Below are 16,587 nucleotides of genomic sequence, written 5' to 3'. Positions count from 1 at the left end.
ACCTTTCATACTAAACTAAAAAGCTCAAACATCGAAGTTAGTGTGGACAATCATTTGATTATTTGGTTTTAATTACCCATCCCTATTATCAACCATACTCTGACCTTCAACTCTTTTATAAATTACAAGAGAGAGAGAGAGTTGTGTCTCCATTTTCCACTCATATAAAAGAAAATAATGTATACGAGTCTTTTCAATCAGCTTTCAGGGCCTGTCACGACACTGAAACTGCTCTAACCAGAGTGTTAAATGATCTTTTATTTGCTATGGATTGTGGAGCCTTTGACACCATCGATCACTGTAAAAGGTGCTGCCTTGTGGAATGTGTTCATTACTGTTGTTAAGAAGTTTATTGCTGGTTCCTCGCCTCGGTCCATGTTGAGTAAGATGTAAGTTCTGGGTGAATATGTGAGCACAGCTTTGATCCTACAGGTCTGTGTGTCCTGATGAATGCTGATAACTACATTAAGGGTCTGGTGGTGATCATGTTCTTAATCTGTGTTGAGATGAGGTAAAGGTTCGGACATGTTTCAGTGTTAGTTGATCATTTGTGGTTCACCTAAACTCCACTTCCATTAGTATTAGGGATGTCCGATATTATCGGCCCTCCGATATTATCGGCCGATATTTACTTAAAAATGTAATATCGGGGAGTATCGTATCAGGTTTTTATAACCAATGTTTGTTCTGTAGGCTTCAGCATTTCCGAGCCTGCATGAACGCAGCATGGGACGTTTACCGGCGCTTGATGACGTATAACAACAACAACACGCTAGACTCGTGGGTCTCTAACCGTGGGTAACAAGTTCATAGCGTCCACCGCCATGTACACGAACACACAAACAGAAACAAGGTTTACCTCCTCGTTGTCATTTTCTCTGTTATGCTTTCGGCGAGTCGCCTCTGTGACGTCACCGTCAGAGTCCGGTGGGTCCTATCTGGGTCCTATCTGGGTCCTCTCTGGGTCCTGTCTGGGTCCTATCTGGGTCCTATCTGGGTCCTACCTGGGTCCTATCTGGGTTCTATCTGGGTCCTATCTTGGTCCTATCTGGATCCTATCTGGGTCCTATCTGGGTCCTACCTGGGTCCTATCTGGGTTCTATCTGGGTCCTATCTGGATCCTATCCGGGTCCTATCCGGGTCCTATCTGGATCCTATCCGGGTCCTATCTGGGCCCTATCTGGGACCTATCTGGGACCTATCTGGATCCTATCCGGGTCCTATCCGGGTCCTATCTGGGACCTATCTGGGTCCTATCTGGGTCCTATCTAGGTCCTATCTGGGTCCTATCTGGGTCCTATCTGGGTCCTATCTGGTTCCTATCTGGGTCCTATCTGGGCCCTATCTGGGACCTATCTGGGACCTACCTGGGTCCTACCTGGTTCCTGTCTGGGTCCTATCTGGGTCCTACTCTGCTGGAGACACAACAGCTGAGAGGACCGAGTGAGAGGACGTTCCTATAAAAGGTCCCGCATCCAGAAACGGGGTTAATGTCTGTGGTTTGGAAAATGTATGTAAATATATTTGGCTGTAGTCATGTAGGTTGATATGTTTGACCAATCACAGATGATTTCTTTGTTCCTTCAGAGACTATAATAGATTAGAATTGTCCTTTTGCTTGTTGAGATGAGCTGATGTCACTTTGTATGCTTTCTCCTTATTGTACAATAATATTTGTTTAACCTCCGTGTCGTCCTCCCGGGTCAAATTGACCCTGTCTGTTTTGATCCTGTCTGTTTTGACTGTTCCTTCTTTCCTCCCTTCCTTCCTTCCGTCTGTCCTTACTTCCTCCCTCCTTCTCTCTTTCGTTCCTTCCTCTCTCTTTCCTCCCTTCCTTCCTCCATCCCCCTTCCTTCCTTTCTTATGTCCTCCCTTCCTTCTTTCCTCTTTCCTTCTTTATTTCCTTCCTCCCTTCCTCTTTTCCTTTCTCCCTCCTACCTTCCTTCCTTCCTTCCTTCTTTTCTTAACTCCCTTCCTTCCCTCCTTCCTCCCTCCTTTCCTTCCTTCTCCCTTCCTTCTTCCTTCCTTCCTCCTTCCTTTCCTTCCTTCTTCCTACTTTCCTTCCTTCCTTCCTTTCCTTCCTTCCTTCTTTTCCTTCCTTCTTCCTCCCTTCCTTCTTCCTCCCTTCCATCCTTCCTTCCTCCCTTCCTTCCCTCCTTCCCTGACTCTAGGACAACAGGAGGGTTAATCTTCAACCCAGCAGTGTTTTGTGTATTATATCATCTTTGTGTTTTCAGACTATTTTCCTTATCTGAATCAAAGGTGTGAGGACAGACGATGCTGTTGAGGCCGCTGAGGCAAATTGGTGATTTGTGATATTGGAATTGACTTCACTTGTCTTCCTCCAGCTGTCATTGATCGGTGTAATTTCAGCACTTTGACGTCATTCTTCCTGCTGACAGTGAACAACGTATTTCACTGTGTGGAGTGACAGCTACATCAGTATTGTTTCAGCTCGTATACATGTCCGCAGGAGAGTTATTGATCAGCAGGCCGCAACACAATGCGTGAGAACTGTTCATTACCAGGCAGATGACAGCAGGAGTTACGGGGACTGGTGGAGCTCCTCACAGTGATGGTTTAAATTCAGCATGAAATGAAAATATCGACTGGTGGTTATGGCTGAACGATCAGTGGAGAACCTGGAGATGCAAAGTGGACAATAACAGGACTTCCATACATATTCAAGTCAGGTATTACTTTAACCCTCCTGTTGTCCTCAGGTCAAGGAAGGACAGGAGGAAGGGAGGAAAGAAGGAAGGAAGGAAGGAAGGTAGGAGGGAGGGAAGGAAAGAAGGAAGGAAGGAGGGAGGGAGGGAGGAAAGAAGGAAGGAGCGAGGGAGGGAGAAAGGAAAAGAGGAAGGGAGGAAGGAAGGAAAGAGGAAAGAAGGAAGGTAGGGGGAGGAAAGAAAGAGAAGGAGGAAGGGAGGAAGGAAAGGAAGGAAGGAAGGAAGGGAGGAAAGGGGGAGGGAGGGAGGAAGGACAGACAGAAGGAAAGGAAAGAAGAAAGGGAGGACGGAGGAAAGAAGGAAGGGAGCAAGGTAGGGGGGAAGGAAGTAAAGAAGGAGGGAGGGAGGGAGGAAATAAAGGAGGAAGGAAGGAAGTAAAGAAGGAGGGAGGGAGGAAGGAAGGAGGAACAGTCAAAACAGACGGGGTCAGTTTGACCCGGGAGGACGACAGAAAACTTAAAAACAGTTTAAATTCAGCATGAAATGAAAATATCGACTGGTGGCTGAATGAGCATCAGTGGAGAACCTGGAGATGCAAAGTGGACAATAACAAGACAGTCTGTGCTCTTCACCAAGACTTCCATACATATTCAAGTCAGGGATTACTTTCATTATTGACCAATTTTCTCGATTAATCAATAAAGCATCAACAAACAGTACAAATGCCCATCACCGTTTCCTACAAGTCAAGATTAAACAAAAAAGAAAGAGCAGTGATACTAAACAATCAAATATTTGGTGTTTTTGCTTTATTAAATTGACTCAAACTATTAATCGATTATTAATAAAACACCATAGTTTCAATATATATATGTTTTTAAGGGCGCACTCACACTAGGCAATCGTACCGTGCCCAGGCGGGGAGTTCCGGTCCTCTGAAATGAGGCCAACGCGGAAATAACTTAAAACTGCATTCTATCAAAAGGCCACCAGGAGGCGACCGTTTTGGTGTCAAAAGGACTTCCGTCTCTATACAAGTCAATGGAGAATTCACCAACTTCTCACTTGATTTCTAACCTCAGTAAACGTTTTCAAAATGTGTTTATGGTCTCAATCGCTAGTTTAAAGCCTTCTTCAATGCAGTATGATGTTCATTTGGGACATTTTGGCCTCCCTGATTTTATATGTGACGATAAAGCAGAGTATGCATTAGGGCGTGGCTACGTCGTGATTGACAGGTTGATCGGTCCACAGGTTCAGGAGGGGGCCTCATGCTCCTCCTGATGCCCATATAAGTAGAATCCATGTTTTTATTTTTCCCAGCATGCACCTGAAATGTTCAAGATGGCGCTGCTCAGATCCGATACTATTGGCCTCCGAGCAGCAGTCCACAAACCAATGGGTGACGTTACGGATGTTGCGTCCATTTTATATACAGTCTATGACCGTGCCCAAGCATGTTTGCCCCCTAAAGTCCGGATTATTTGGCTATTGTGAGTGCAAGTGTACCGTGCTTTTTTTTTTTTTTGAACAAATTTTTTATTGTTTTTCAACAAAGACACAGAACATACAATTTGCCATCATGTCAGTTACAGAAATAGATAAAATAAAATAAAATAAAACAAAATACAGTATAGCCATCCATCAATTCTTCCAGCCGACCGCCCCTTATACACCCTCACAGCACATATAGGTGCCCCTCCCCATATTGCTACGCGTACATACAGATTTCACCCATTAATGTAGTCACAGTCATATCAGCATCCTACGCAGTAAGCAGTGATAAATCAAACAGATCAAAAACAAAACAATATGGTAGTGTGTAAATGCCACACTGCAAACAAGGACACTTAAGGATTCATCTCAGGTGGGCGTGACCATTGTAAGGAAGACTGGCCCCTCTTCACTAGCTGAGTCAATTCGTCAGGTAGGTAGTTAAGCAGAGGAGCCCACATTTCATTAAAGGACCTTTCATTACCCTTCACAACTGCACTAAGTCTTTCATGGGGGAGGACCCGGAATATTTCCCTATACCATAGGGTAACAGTAGGTGGTTTATCAGTGATCCAGTTAATTAAAATGCATTTTCTGGCCAATAATAATAATTTGTCGCATAATTTGAACTTCAAATGGGTTAAAGTCACCTCCCTTGATAGAAGGCCGAGGATGAAAAGGCCAGGGTCCTTCCTCATCTTTACTTGAAAAATACCACTCAGTTCCTGCGAGATTGTACCCCAAAATCTTTTTATCAATTTACATTGCCAGAAATAATGGTAGTATGTTCCAACCTCTCTATGACACTTATTACACAAAGGTGAAATCTGACGGTCCATCTTATTTAGTATGTATGGCGTTAAGTGTAGACGGTGTAGTATTTTATATTGTGTCTCTCTCAGTCTGTTACATGTAAAGGTAGATTTAAATACTTTAATGGCCTCCTGCCAGTCATCTTCAATATACTCTGTGTCAAGATCTTTCTCCCACTTCTGTGCAATGCTTGTGATATCGCCTGTGCTAAGAGAATATAGTAGAGCATAGAAGGAAGAAATAAAACGGGTGAGACCTTTTCGGGAGATGAGGAACCTCTCAACCTCACTATACATGACTGGATCAAGAGGGGGTAGGGTCTTAGATCCAACGTAGTGCCTGACCTGAAGAAAGCCATAGTGATGTTCTTTAGGGATACTGAATTTGGACTGCAATTGTTGGAAAGTCATTAGTATCATATTGTCATATAAGTCTCCAATCACACGCACCCCGTTGCCGTGCCACCTGTCAAAAATATTGGGATGGAGACCTGGGGGGAAATCCTGATTCCTCGTAAGAGGGGTCAGGAATGAGGCATAACTTCCTCTGCCTAGATGTTTACAAATTTCCTGCCACACTCTAATAGTGTTGTATATAATTGGATTATTCTTGATATCCCTATGTAGCTTTTTCTTATCGCTCATGACCAAGCTCCATAGCGAGGATGGCAAAGAGGACCACAAATCTAGACAGGGCTTGGATTCAAGATGAGCATGTAACCATTCCCATAGGAAGCGTGAGTGGCATGCCCAGTTGTAATGAGTTATGTTTGGCAGGCCTAGGCCTCCTTTGTCAGAGGGTAGCTGTAATGTTTTTATTTTCTGTCTCGGCCTCTTGCCATGCCATATGAATCTAGAAAATGCCCTCTCTATATCAAGAGCGACCTTCTTGGAGATCCACAGGGGTAACATTTGTAGGGGATATAATAACCTGGGGAATACGTTCATTTTAATTAAACTAATGCGCCCCATAAAAGATATAGGGAGGTCGTGCCATCTATCCAGGTCCTTCTTTATTTTAGTTACTATGGGAGAAAAGTTAAGCTTCCATAGCTCAGTCAGGTCTGGTGAGACTTTTATCCCAAGGTAGGTGAAGCCTGCGGGGGACAATTTAAAGGGGCAGTTAGCAAGAGTGTACCGTGCTTGAGTATGGTACACTTGGTCACGCATGCACACTAGGGATTAATATTTTTCCCGGAAAGTAAGACATTTTAAATGCCGGGAAAAGAAGCCAATTTTCCAGGAATCCCAACACTAGCTGAGCCCTGGTCATTTCACAAGCAACACTCAATGCAACGTGGAGACATTATGCATATATGGGTTCCCAATCCAACCATTTTTTGTGTATTATTGTATCATTATTAAGGAAAAGAGGCTTAATATTAGTTTGCATCCAGCTTGTCTAAGTGGTGTAACCATAAAAACTTTGTACCAAATAATTCAACTTGCTTAAAAACAGTAAATTGTCAATAAAACACCATATCAACTAGTTTGGCATGATCTTACATTATAACTTTTATATTAAATAAAGGTAATGGAATACAATTGTTCTAAATATTACATTACTGATTATGTATTATGTCAGTGTGAGGAATCTTCTGTCATGGGAATTAAGCTTATTTGAATTTAGATAGATTTTATATCATGTGCCTAGCTAGAACTGATGTTATTCACTCCAGCATTTCACATCGGTCTATTTAAAGATCTCATTAAAATAAACACACGAACCAACGCTTTGCTGTAATAACTCAGTGCTCTAGTACTTAATATGTTGTACACGCTCTTCAGTAAGGCTGAGGTTTATGTGGAGCAGTAAAATCGTCCTCTACTTTCGAAAGTGATAAATTGTTCTGTGTGGTTTTGAAAATACTCAGTACGCCACTGTTAGACTTTGTTCTTTATATTTACTTCCTTTAACAAGTGTAATGGATGTTTCATATGTGTACTGTACCTTGCATTGAATAAAAATTGTAAATAAAAAAATTTAAAAAATAAAAAATAAATCAGTGCTCATTCACAGAGAGGTCAGAGGTCACCTGCTCGAGGACACACCTCCGCAGGATCAATACGCTCGGTTAATTATCGCTTTAATAAGTATCAACGACGTCTGCTTAACAACGACATACACTCACACGGTAACGCTCCCTGATATGAGTGAATTTCATAGCCAATGGCAACTCAATGTGCTTTAATAAAAACAATCATTTAACATTAAGAATTGGAAACAAAAAACATAAAAATATACGATTTGATAAAATACGTCTGGCTCGTCTGTGATGTTTACAGTGAAGTACGAAGGGAAGCGTTTCTAAACCCAAACAGCTTTAAATCTTCCTCTCAGAGCCGCCGAGACACATTCAGCTGGCATCGCTTCAGCTGCAGGAGTGTGTGTGTGTGTGTGTGTGTGTGCGTGTGTGTGTGTGTGTGTGTGTGCGTGTGTGTGTGTGTGTGTGTGTGTGTGTGTGTGTGTGTGTGTGTGTGTGTGCTTGTGTGTGTGTGTGTGAGAGAGTGTGTGTGTGTGTGCTTGTGTGTGTGTGTGTGTGTGCCTGTGTGTGCGTGTGTGTGTGTGTGTATGCTTGTGTGTGTGTGTGTGTGTGCCTGTGTGTGCGTGTGTGTGTGTATGTATGCTTGTGTGTGTGTGTGTGTGTGCCTGTGTGTGCGTGTGTGTGTGTGTGTGTGTGTGTGTGTGTGTGCCTGTGTGTGTGTGTGTGTAGCAATATTAAACTCCTGAGCCAGCTGAGGATATTTCCTTCTCCTCTCCTCACACTGTCAGGAGACGCTGCCTGCAAAGTTATAAGCAAGTCAACAATCTTCTTTTTCCTTTTTTTATGGCGTCCCTGAAAGCTCGACGCTCTGCAGCGAACACACCTGCAAACACACAAATAAAGAAAATAAAGAAAAAACATCTCCATCGATTGAACAACAGTGATTACAGATGATCGCTGCTGCAGACTGTTAACCAGTTCCTGCAGCATGACTCACTTCACTCCAGCTGGAGATCAAGCTAGAGATTCATTTTTAGCTTCCTGCATTGCTAGACACTGTGTTTATATATATATCACATACAGGTGTATAAACCAATATCACACATTACATAGCACACATCTTTCTGTTTTTGTTTGTTTTCTGTAACATTGTGAAATTTAGAGTTTTTAAGTGGACACTATAAGGTTTTATATTATTATAATACGGTATATTATTTGTAATTTTTTGTGTATTTCTTTTAAATTGTGCAAAAATATAAATATGGTTATATATCCCCAAAAGCACCACGGAGGAGTAGTGAGAAGGGGGGATGAGTATGTACTTCTCTCTGCTCCTTTTCAAACACTGTTGTTCTTGTTTTGTTTTTCTCTTTTTATTCTCTTGCTCAAAATAAATAATTCAAACTCAAAGAAATGTCTCATGCTCGACTGAAAACAAAAGGTGATCTCTGATGTGTCTCTGACAGTTTGAGTCTCTGTGGACGCTTGTCTCTTCTCTACAGTCGACTGTTTGTATGTTTGTGTTTTTTTTAAATGTCTTTCTGTGGCGTATATTTTATTGTTTGTTGTCTCCCTTCACTGCTGTTTATGCTCTTTTTTTAATATAGTTGTTCTCTTGTGAAAAAGGTTCATCCTCACAATTTCCCCACATATTCAGCAGGTAAACTGTCAAAGAATAACACATAAAACTGAAGCATGACTCATGACAAATACACTTAAACTTACAATAATGTATTTCCATGAAGAGGATTTTGGATGTTTTGCTCCAAAGCAAAGCAATAAGCAAATATTCATTTATTTTACAAGTGTCTGAAGGTTTAAATGATAGAAAACCACATTTTTAAAGATTTATTTGTGCAGAAATCAGCAAAAAAAAAAGTATTACTGCAAATAGTGTTTATGAGTTATTATGCAAGTAGTTTCATACTGTTTTGTTCACACACCTTCTTTCCTTCCTTCCTCCCTCCCTTCCTTCTGTCCTTCCTCCCTTCCTTCTGTCCTTCCTCCCTCCTCCCTTCCTTCTGTCCTTCCTCCCTCCCTTCCTTCTGTCCTTCCTCCCTTCCTTCTGTCCTTCCACCCTCCCTCCTTCTTTCCTTCCGTCCTCCCTTCCTTCCTTCCTCCCTCCCTTCCTTCTGTCCTTCCTCCCTTCCTTCTGTCCTTCCTCCCTCCTCCCTTCCTTCTGTCCTTCCTCCCTCCCTTCCTTCTGTCCTTCCTCCCTTCCTTCTGTCCTTCCACCCTCCCTCCTTCTCCTTCCGTCCTTCCCTCCTTCTTTCCTTCCTTCCTCCCTCCGTCCTTCTTTCCTTCCTTCCTCCCTCCTTCCTTCCTTCCTTCCTTCCCTCCTTCCTCCCTCCTTCTTTCCTTCCTTCCTTCCTCCCTTCCTTCTGTCCTTCCTCCCTCCCTCCTTCCTTCCTTCCCTCCTTCCTTCTTTCCACCCTCCCTCCTTATCTCTTTCTTTCCTCCCTTCCTTCTGTCCTTCCTTCCTACCTCCCTCCCTCCTTCTCTCTCTCTTTCCTCCCTTCCTTCTGTCCTTCCTCCTTCCTTCCTTCTTTCCTACCTCCCTCCCTCTCTCTATCTATCTCTTTCCTCCCTTCCTTCTGTCCTTCCTCCCTTCCTTCTGTCCTTCCTCCCTCCCTCCTTCTTTCTTCCTTCCTTCCTTCCCTCCTTCCTTCTTTCCTCCCTCCCCTCCTTCTCTCTTTCTTTCCTCCCTTCCTTCTGTCCTTCCTCCCTTCCTTCTGTCCTTCCTCCCTCCTCCTTCTTTCCTTCCGTCCTTCTTTCAGCAGGAGACCTCAGCGGGACCTGAGATCTGATCTGAGGTCAGTCTGGGTTTACTCAGCTGCGTCTCCGCTCTGCTCTAGAAATGATTGTTGTGGTCGAGAGTATTTCTGCACAGACGGATTCATCACAGCGGAGACCCTGGGAACTAAATGATGGATTTTTTGGATGTTTTCCTGAAAGTCAACATCTCTTATCAAGCAGGCGACCTGTGTGTGTGTGTGTGTGAGTTATTTTGTGATGTTAGTGTTAGTGTGCTAAATTATGTCACCATAAAGCAGAGCAGGTAGAGACTCAAAAGCTGAAGAAAAAAAGAGAGCCTCGAGTCAAGGAAGGAAGGGAGGAAGAAGGAAGGGAGGGAGAGGAAGGAAGGAAAAAGGAAGGAAAGGAGGAAAGAAGGAAGGGAGGAAGGCAGGGGGGAGGAAAGAAAGAGAGAAGGAGGGAGGAAGGAAGGACAGAAGGAAGGAAGAAAGGGGGATGGAGGAAGGAAAGGAAGGAGGAAGGAAGGAAAGGGAGGGAGGAAGGACGGAGGAAAGAAGGAAGGGAGGAAGGTAGGGGGGAGGAAAGAAAGAGAGAAGGAGGGAGGGAGGAAAGAAGGAAGGAATGGAAGGAAGGAATGAAGGAAAGAAGGAGGGAAGGGAGGAGGGAGGAAAGAAGGAAGGAAAGGAAGGAAGGAAAGGAGGGAGGAAGGGAAGAAGGAAGGAAAGGAGAGAGAAAAGAAGGAAGGGAGGAAGGAAAGGAAGGAAGGAAAGAAGGAGGGAGGGAGGACAGAAGGAAGAAGAAAGGGGGATGGAGGAAAGAAGGAAGGAAGGAAAGAAGGAGGGAGGAAGGAGGAAGAAGGGAGGAGGGAGGAAAGAAGGAAGGAAGGAAGGAAAGGAGGATGGAGGAAGGAAAGAAAGAGAGAAGGAGGGAGTGAGGAAGGACAGACGGACAGAAGGAAAGAAGGATTCAGCTCTTCTTACAGCAGTGCCTCTTAGTGATATTTGGCTTGAGACTCTTAATAATGACCCATTGGGCCTCATGCGCTCTAGTACTAGATGATGAACATAATGGAGCTTTTAGCAGTTATTCCCCTCAGGAGGTAATGGAGCCGTTGCTAAATTATGTCACCATAAAGTAGAGCAGGTAGAGACTCAAAGGCGAAGAAAAAAAGAGAGCTGATAAGACTTAAACACCACTAGACAAAGGACAGGACAGAAAAACCAATACTGTGTCTCATCTAAAGTGCACTCACACACTTTCAATATGAATCCACTTATACACTCAATATATTAAGTTCTGGTACAGAAGTATAAGAATTGACTTAACTCTCCTGTTGTCCTCGAGTCAAGAAGGAAGGGAGGAAGAAGGAAGGAAGGGAGGGAGGAGGGAGGAAGAAAGGAAGGGAGGGAGGAAGGAGGAAGGAAGAAGGAGGGAGGGAGGGATGGAGGAAGGAAAGGAAGGAAGGAAAGATGGAGGGAGGGAGGAGGAAGGAAGACGCAAGGAAAGGAGGGAGGAAGGGAGGAAGGAAGGAAAGGAGGGAGGAAGGAAGGAGGGAGGAAGAAGGAAGGAAAGGAGGGAGGAAGGAAGGAGGAGGATGAATGAAGGAAAGGAGGGAGGAAGGAAGAAGGAAGGAAAGGATGGAGGAAGGAAGGAGGTAGGAAGGAAGGAGGGAGGAAGGAAGGGAGGAAAGGAAAGAAGGAAGGGAGGAAGGAAAGGAAAGGACGGAAGGAAAGACGGAGGAAAGAAGGAAGGGAGGAAGGTAGGGGGAGGAAAGAAAGAGCGAAGGAGTGAAGGAGGAAAGAAGGGAGGGAGGAAGGAAAGGAAGGAAGAAAAGGGGATGGAGGAAGGAAAGGAGGAAAGAGAGAGGAAGGAAAGAAAGAGAGAAGGAGGGAGGAAGGACAGACGGACAGAAGGAAGGAAGGAAGGAAGCAAGGAAAGAAGGAACAGTCAAAACAGACGGGGTCAATTTGACCCGGGAGGTTAAACACGAAGGTTAAATACTAACAAATCTAACAAGGGGGGGAAGAGGTGATAAGACACAAGTGAAGGCAGGGAGTGATTGGCTTAGGATGACACTGGGAGCAGGGTAGGGCTGATGAGACTAATATAGGACAGGTGTGGAGGCATCGGGGTGGGGGGGGGGGGGGTGGGGGGGGGAACCAGTGAGGGCAAAAGGCAGGGCTAATGAATCTGATGTGGGGCAAGTGTGGAGGGAAAACAGAGCAAACCAGATAATACCCAATCACCACTTCACCATCGAGTGTCACTCCATATCTAGTAACACATGCAGCTTACAGAGGGCATATATAATGAAGGAGGGGGGAGGTGTATTTGGGGGGGGGGGGGGGGGGTGTAATTGGGACGCCATTGCCACTCTACTGGAACAAAGACACAGCTGTCACCATGACGGATAGACTAATTCAAGTTTTACGAAGCCTTATGACTGAGCCACCTTGTCTTTTCCACTGTGAACACATAACATCTAAAACCATGACATTATTTTATTAGAAGCCTAAGCGACCTCAGGGACAAAGTTATATTCTCTTTATTTTAGTTTTTATCTTTACCCTCTACTGATATTTAGTTTGAGATGTGAACTTGAGGGAAACAAGGTGACAACTGGGTCCACGTTTCCTCTAACTCCAGGATTTAGCCACCTCCCCTCTCTACCTGCCTCTATCTAACTCACCTCGTATCGATGTCATCTGAACTTCAGCCACTAGATGGCGGAAATGTAACTATTTCCACCTATACGAGTGTAAGATTATAAAACACTGTTTAAAAACGAATAATGTTTAATGATGTGACTGCGCTGTGGTTAATTTGGGTTAAAATCATAGACTGTTTATAAGAAATAGACGTAACATCTGTGACGTCACCCATTGGTTTGTGGACTGCTGCTCGGAGGCCAATAGTATCGGATCTGAGCAGCGCCATCTTGAAAATTTCAGGGTGCATGCTGGGAAAAATAAAAACAGGGATTCTACTTATATGGGCATCAGGAGGAGCATGAGGCGCCCTCCTGAACCTGTGAACCAATCAACCTGTCAATCACAACGTAGCCACGCCCTAATGCATACCCTGCTTTATCATCAAATATAAAATCAGGAGGCCAAAATGTCCCAAATGAACATCATACTGCATTGAAGAAGGCTTTAAACTAGCGATTGAGACCATAAACACATTTGAAACGTTTACTGAGGTTAGAAATCAAGTGAGAAGTTGGTGAATTCTCCATTGACTTGTATAGAGACGGAAGTCCTTTTGACACCAAAACGGTCGCCCCCTGGTGGCCTTTTGATAGAATGCAGTTTTAAGTTACTTCTGCGTTGGCCTCATTTCAGAGGACTGGAACTCCCCGCCTGCTTGATTAAAATGATCCTTTGAAACGTTGTTAGTACTTCCTTAAAGTTAGACAACCTCTGTAGCCCATGGCAACAGTAAAGACTAAATTAGAGTTTTAGGCTTAAAAATGTTGGAAACATGACACGATGGTCCACTTTTTCCCTCAAAGATTTAATCACCCTCACTCTTCCCGCCTCCACCTAACTCACCTTTTATTAATGTCACCCTGAACTTCAGCCACTAGATGGCGTAAACGTAACTATAGATCGTATTTTACCAGCTAAATTTTAGACCTTACTGTCATTTTTCTTGAGTTGGTAGAGAGTAAAAACAGAGCTAAAAGAGAGAGAATATTAGACTTTACATTGAGCAGGTTGGACCAGAAACACGACTCCTAATGAATGATGATGTTGATCAGTAACTGCTGGATGTGGAAATAAGTTGCACAAACTGAAGAAACATTTTTCACTGCAGATATTTTTTCACTTGTCATATCAGGAAATTAAACGCAGGTGTAACGATGACTCAGCTCTACTTTAGCGACCCCCGCTAAGCCGTGACGGTGCCACAGCGAGTCAAATCCTGTTTTAATTAGACCGTCTGAGCCTTTAACGACAGAAATACTGTGAGTCACTCGAACTCCTGCCGGAAAGACAAAACGCAGATGTTCACAAGTGACTTTACAAGCCTCGAATGTCATTACAGAGAAAACACAGACAGAGGAACCAGAAGAAGTATTGATTCCTGAGACTGTGACACCAGAAATTGGACAGATGTCAAGTCAGTTTTTAAAAAAATCTCTGTTTAAATATAATAAAAATGATTGATTTCAAGCTTTTCTGTGTTCATTTATCTGTTAAATCGTCCAGCAGTGACAGCGGCTGTTTGGATTCAGTCCTGACATTCACATTAATTATCCTGCAGACAAAACATCAATCATGATGATCAATATTTGTCCATGAAATATCATTTTAACATCAGTTTAAAAACGTAAGTTCCCCTCACTGCCTTAATGTGAATATAAGTGAATTTAAAGGACAATTCTGGCAAAATTGATATATTTTTCTCATTGTTAACAAATCTCATGTTTGGATCAACCTGATCTCACAGAAATACGTGACAGGGACCCCTGTAAACACTGAATTCCGTGGTGGGTACACGCAATGTGTCAAATTTACGTGTCCCCATCACGGAAACAATACCAATGTAAAATCAATGGGAATCCTCTTTCGTAGTGCACTCATGGATTCCCCGGCTCATTCTAATAACAGCCTATAAAACTATTGCTTATATTATTATTCATGTGGTAAAATGCTAAAAGAGGACAGTATTTCCCTTTTTAATAACGTAAAGGTAAAGTCCAGCGCTAATAAATATAATAACTACCTCATTACACCAAAATGACAACAAAAAATCATATTTAATGCCCTATAATAAATTCAGTTAAATGACTATTAAAAATAACGGTTAAATAAAAGATTTATAGATTAGAAAACAGTATTAATTACCGCCCACTACGCCACGTTGTTGAACCGGGGGATCCGTGAGTCCACCACGAAAGAGGATTCCGTGATGGAGACACGTAAATTTGACACATTACGTGTCCCCATCACGAAATTCAGTGTTAAGAAGTCGTGCCCCCGTCACGTATTTCTGAGAGATCAGGCTCGTTTGGATCCAAACCAACAACGAACTGATCTACTAACAAGTATTGTGTGAGAGGATCCAAAGTCTGATATATCTTATTCCTCTGTGCTGTAGACCTCTGTTCCTTCATTATGAGGAATTTGGTCACATTAGTTTGTTCATACCGACACAGTCATGTAAAAGTTGATGTGAAGCTTATATGATGCTTCAGCAGTCTGAGCTTCACATCTGAATCAGGCAAGTGTTTACCTTCATGTTAGTGAAAGATGTTGTAAAGGCAGATATGTGTGTATCGTAGTAAAATGAGACAACAACAAGTGAGACGAAAGGTCAATAGTTGTACAAGTTTGGGATGTCGCAACAAGCCTGTGTAGGGAGTTTTTGCCATATCCATATCCCTAAAAGGAGGTTAGGAAGTCAACATTAAGAGAAAGTGATAGGCTTCCAGGAAACCAGATCTTAGCTGGACACGCCAGGTCGGCTTGACCTGGCACACACAAAATAAGGACGCCTACGTGCCAAACCAGTAGTATAAACAGCCTGGAGAGGGGCTGAGGCGTGAGCTGTTTTCGATAGTCTTCGTTGATGTTGCTGTGTTTGCCGCATCTTCAATAAAGTCCCAGTTGGCTGTTCAACGACTTCTGTTCTCAGTTATCTCAGTAATCAAGTAATTATCTTACAATGTCACCTAAAGGAAATGTTCACAATTCTTCAAATCCGTCTTAAAACAATAGTCAGGAGTCCATAAGGGCAATGAAAAAGGGTTTTCCTCTCAGTAATCCTCCTCTTGATACTGACTATTAAAACCTTCAAATGTGCTTTCAATGTAAAGTGATGGAGGACTAAATCCACAGTGTGTCCACACAGTCATTTAAAGTATGTGACCAGCTTCTATTGAGCTTCATCATTCATTTACAGTCTTTTTAGCATCAGATTCCCTCTTAGTGTTTCCCTGTTGAGCTGTGGTGGAAGTATAGTAACACAAAGACTTTGCTACTAAAAACACTGTAACGTTGAAACATAGAAGATGAAGATTTGACTCATTCAGACGACTGAAGCTTCATATTAACTTCAGATCAACTTTTAAATATTTTTTTTTGCACATAAGAAGGACTGTGGATTTATACCTCCATCTTTAATGTAAGTGATGGAGGACATAATGCTTCATAATGTACTTACAGTGTATAAGAGCATTATGGAGGGATCTTCTGATGGTCAGTATGAACAGGAGGAATCATTACAGTAAACATGATGAAGGGATCTTCTGGTGGTCAGTATGAACAGGAGGAATCATTACAGTAAACATTATGAAGGGATCTTCTGATGGTCAGTATGAACAGGAGGAATCATTACAGTAAACATGATGAAGGGATCTTCTGATGGTCAGTATGAACAGGAGGAATCATTACAGACAGAAAAACATGCTTAAAGGCTAATGTTCAATTTGGACTCCTGACTGTTGCTTTAAGACATGCTTCACATACAAAACACACAAAACATAAAGTCTCAGTGATCTGCGGGTACAGGTGCGCGCGGGGGCGTGATGGGTCTCTGTATATTGTCGCGAGCGCGCCTCGCAGTCGTCTTGTCATTCAGTGGAGCAGAGCGCGCGGAGCAGCAGCAGCATCAGGTCTGTGCCCCAAAAATGATCCGTTTTACTAAACATGTGACTTTAGTCTTCTTATTATGAGCTGGATTTAAACATAAAATATCATTTTATCTGTTAATTGTCTTTATTTAGAGCAGACACGCGCTTTAATGTCCGAGTTTAGATTATTCTTTTATATTAAATGCAGATTTTTATATTCACACTTTAAGTTTATTCATAATGTTATTTGGTTTTAAAGGTAATTTAACCGCCTCGGACCCGGTGCACAGTTT

This window comes from Scomber scombrus, chromosome 2 (genome assembly GCF_963691925.1).
Source record: "Scomber scombrus chromosome 2, fScoSco1.1, whole genome shotgun sequence".
Taxonomy (NCBI): Eukaryota; Metazoa; Chordata; class Actinopteri; order Scombriformes; family Scombridae; genus Scomber; species Scomber scombrus.
This window is presented reverse-complemented; position numbering follows the sequence as displayed.